The sequence below is a fragment of the Psammomys obesus genome, unplaced genomic scaffold (genome assembly GCF_907164565.1).
Source record: "Psammomys obesus unplaced genomic scaffold, mPsaObe1.curated_primary_1811, whole genome shotgun sequence".
Classification (NCBI taxonomy): domain Eukaryota; kingdom Metazoa; phylum Chordata; class Mammalia; order Rodentia; family Muridae; genus Psammomys; species Psammomys obesus.
In genome coordinates this window covers 2,245,821-2,250,312 of record NW_026587556.1, presented here as the reverse complement: position 1 = coordinate 2,250,312, position 4,492 = coordinate 2,245,821, and the positions used below count along the sequence as shown (strand labels likewise).

Genomic DNA, 4,492 nt, shown 5'->3' with positions numbered 1-4,492 from the left:
AATCTTGACCTATTTGCACTTTTGAGCTAGGCGGACACCTTTGCACACTGCTTTCAGTAAACAACAGGCAGACTGTAAAATATTTATGCCCCCCAACCACCTCACTAGCTATTGCCTCTGCCACTCTTTTCCACCTATGAATTTGGCACTTGTAATGGAAATCCCGTCAAATTTCAGATCCCGCTTAAAGGTCACCTTGTTAATCACAACCTGTAATCTTTTCATATTTTCTGCCTCAGCTAGCACTTACTTACCTCCGTGTGTGTGTGTGTGTGTGTGTGTGTGTGTGTGGGTGTGTGTGTGGTGTGATGCATGCATATATATGTGCACGTGTGTGTGATGTGGTACATATGTGCATGTATATGTCATACATGCATAGTAACATCTGTGTTACTATGGTACATCACATGTATGTGTGGTGTGATGAATACATCCGTGTACATGTTTTTGTGTGTGCAGTCCTCTGTTCACACACGCTCTGCAGAGGCCAGTGTTTTAAAAGCTATCTCAGTACCCATTCCTCCGTTGATGGACATCTGGGTTGTTTCCAGGTTCTGGCTATTACAAATAAAGCTGCTATAATCATGGTTGAGCAAGTATCCCTTTTGTGTACTTGAGCAAACTTTGGGTATATACCTAGCAGTGGTATAGCTGGGTCTTGAGGAAGCACTATTCCTAATTGTCTGAGAAAGCGCCAGATAGATTTCCAGAGTGGTTGTACCAGTTTACATTCCCACCAGCAGTGGAGGAGGGTTCCCCTTTCTCCACAACCTCTCCAGCATACTACTCAGCAATCAAAAAGGAGGAAATAATGAAATTTGCAGGCAAATGGTGGGACCTAGAAAAGATCATCCTGAGTGAAATATCCCAGAAGGAGAAAGACAAACACGGTATATACTCACTTATATAGACCTATAAGATATAATAAACATAATGAAATCTGTACACCTAAAAAAGATAATCAAGAGAGTGGACATGGGGTAAGATGATCAATCCTCGTTTAGAATGACAGATGGGATGTGCATTGAACTTATGACAGGAGTCTACTGAGCGCATTGGAAAGACTCTAACTAGCAGTGTTTTCAAAGCAAAGACTCATGACCAAACCTTTGGCAGAGTACAGGGAATCATAAGAAAGAAGGGGAGTTAGTCTGATGAGGAAAGGATAGGAGCTCCACAAGGACCAAAGATATCTGGGCACAGGGTTTTTTCTGAGACTGACATGCAACCAAGGACCATGTATGGATATAACCTAGAACCTCTGCTCGGATGTAGCCTATGGTAGCTCAGTAACCAATTGATTTCCCATAGTGAGGGGAACAAGGACTATTTATAACAGGAACTCAATGACTGGCTCTTTGGCCTCCCCACCCCCCAAGGGAGGAGCAGTCCTGTTAGGCCACAGAGGAGAGCTTTGCAGCCAGTCCTGAAGATACCTGATAAAACAGGATCAGATGAATGGGGAGGAGGTCCCCCCTATCAGTGGACTTGGCAAGGGGCACGGTGGAGAGGAGGGAGGGAGGAAGGGAGGGACTGGGAGGGAATGAGGGATCGGGACATGGCTGGGATACAGAGTTAATAAAATGTAACTGATAAGAAAAAAATAAAATACAAAAAAAAAGCTATCTCAGGAAATTTGGATATGCTTAATCCTCTGCGCTTCCTCTGAGAGAGTATTGCACCCATTTCATTTATTCCTAGGAACATTTACTAATGTGTTCACTCATTTTTTAGTATGGGGAATGAACATAGGGCCTTGTACAGGTTAGACAATACTCTACCTTTGAATCGCCCTCCAGTCCCCTCCAGAGCTAGAGTCTCATTAAGTTGTCTAGGTTGGTATTGAATTTACTCTGTAACCTAGGCAGGCTTTGAACTTGCGGTCCCATTGCCTCAGCCTCCTGGGTAACTGGGATTAAAGGCATGCTCCACAAGGTCTGGTCAGCCATTTCTTAACTCTCTGAAGGAATCTAAGCAGCTTCTACCTAACAGACCATTCATCTGGGTGTGCTGGACCTTGCTTTGAAAATTCCAAATTTCATTGTTTTACTTTTTTTTTTAAAATGTTGTTTACATTTGTATGTATGTGTGCATGTATGTGTTCCTGCAGGAGTTAGTTCTGCCCTGTCACCATGTGGGCTTTGGGAATTGAACTTGGGTCATCAAGCTGGGCAGTAAGTGTCTTTACCATTTGCCCTATCTTGTCATCCTCCAAATTTCATTCTTAAAATTTCAAAGAAAACAGAATTTTTAATGTAAACGTCACTGCCTTTGTCTGTTTCGGGTTGCTATAACACAATACTTGACTCAGGTAATGAAAAGAAGATAAATGCATTTGGCTCATGATTCCAGTGGCATGATGTCAGTGTCTGTCAAAGGCCAGTTGGCTGTGTCGCAACATGGTGAGAAGTGGTAAAGGGAACCAGAAAGAAGCCACATGTAGAAGGAACAAGGAAGAAAGATACCATGGAGGAGCAGGCCCCCTTTAACAATTCTTTTTTTTATAATAACCCATTTTCTTAGAACTACTCTATTACTACTCTCCCTTGGGACTCTGTTAATACATTCACAAAGTCCAAACCCCATGACCTAACTATCTTTCAGCAGGCCCTGCCTCTAAAAAGGACTTCACCTTGACTCCATTACCACATTAGGGAATGAGTTTTCAACTCATGGACCTTTCAAGGACAAACTAAAACGGTAGCAGCTGCCCTTCAGTGTTGTCCAGTTCAGTTTGTAGTTCTACACTGTTCTTATCTGTGGCAAATAACTCATAAGAAAAGAGCTTTAAGACCTATTGTTGGCTGCTGCAATAAAGGGAGGTTCCTGCTAGCCATAAAGGTGGTTGCGTCCTGCCCCTAGAGGCCTACAGGCCTTGGAGGTGTGGCTGCTGTGTCACATGCATGTCAGTAGGTGGCAGAGAGGAGAGAAGTTATGTCTATGTTCAATGCTCTGACCTACTAACATCTGAATGATTAGTAGCCTAACTTTCCCTGAAAAACGTGAGCCTGAGATGACCATAAGTCTGGCACCAAGAAGGCTTGGACAGGCTCCCAGGATAGAAAGTCCTGCCTGGGACAGCAGGCCCAGAGTGGGAATGAGCCCAAGACTGATGGCCCTTGCAAGGAGCCACTTGGGCAGGCTAGATGAGGAGAGAACCCGAGACAACCACCAGACAAAGTATGGGGCCCTGACAGGAAGCTAGCCTGAGATGACAACCAGGCCATCTTCCTGCAGGTCTTGGAGGATGGGGCCATGCCTGACATGACCCCTGTCCAGAACCGTAATGCATGAGTAGGCCATAGCACTTCTGAGATCCCCTGAGATTACCACAGACAGTCAGAGATCCTGGGTGCCACTAAGGGAAGCAAATAAGTGAATTGAAGAGAAAGAAAAGGATATAGTGCAATGAAGAGAAGCAGAACTGGAGACTTGGGGGTAGTGAGGAAGAGCCCGATGTGGGTAACAGGGGCCACATCTGGGTCCATGGCCCTGCAGTAGCCAAGGTTTGTTATCACCAAAGGCCAGGCAGTATGAGAGCAGAGAGCTGTCCAGCCTCTAGCCAGCTGAGGTACTTGGGAGAGCAGGTCCTGCTCATTGGGGGTGAGCTGCCCTGAGGATGTGAGCATGGGAGAGACAGTCCTCCCACTGTCTTCCCTGCAGTGATGGGGATGAGGGAGAGATACTCTCTTCCCTGTTCCCTGCTGGGGTCATGAGAGCAGGAGAGCCATCTCTGCCCCTCACCAGCTGCAACACTGAGAGAACAGGTCCTGTACCCTGCCTGGGCAGCACAGTAGAGCTGGCCCTGGATAGTGGGGGTTGAGGGAGAGCCTGCCACAGGGCCAGAGCACAGGAGAGCCAGCCCTGCCTCCTGTCTGCTATGCTATAGGTCAGAGAAGAGGGAGATACCCTCCTCCCCTTCCGCATCCTTCGACACTTAACGGCAAGTAGGAGAGCTATCCCCTGGGTCATGAGAGTGGCAGAATTGCCATGTCTCTCACCAGCTGTAACACTCAGGAGAGCGGGTCCTGCATCTTGTCCAGCCTGCAAGGTAGAGCTGGCCCTGGTTGTGGGGAGCCAGTCCCGAGGGTTTGTGAGTGGGAGAGATGGTGGCCTGACCAGTTCAGATACTCCTCAGGCCCAGATCTGGGGCTTTGAATTGACCCAACCAACATCAACCCTACAGCTGGCCATTCCTACAGGTCCAAAACTACAGGATACCCATGACACAGGGCAACAAAGGGATATCTGGGAAGGATCCCAGTGAGGTTCCAGTATTGATAGAGTAGCAGAAGCCAGAAGCCTCGAACCAGACCAATGTATCATTGCAATGAACATTTGTAAGCAAAGACATGTAGACAGAAGGGTGTACTGTGGGACACACTGTGACATCCTACAGCTTCTATAATGACATTTTTTTCTCTGTTGTCGGGGAGGTTGCAAGGGTGGATGGTGGGTATTAGGGGAGGAGGAGATGAGTGGGATAGGGGTG

At 46.9% G+C, this 4,492-nt stretch overlaps 1 pseudogene; it reads left to right on the top strand.

The window, feature by feature from the left end:
• The first annotated feature begins 2,851 nt into the window (after window positions 1-2,851).
• On the top strand, window positions 2,852-2,991 carry LOC129674094 (small nucleolar RNA SNORA17; annotated as a pseudogene).
• The last annotated feature ends 1,501 nt before the right edge of the window (window positions 2,992-4,492 follow it).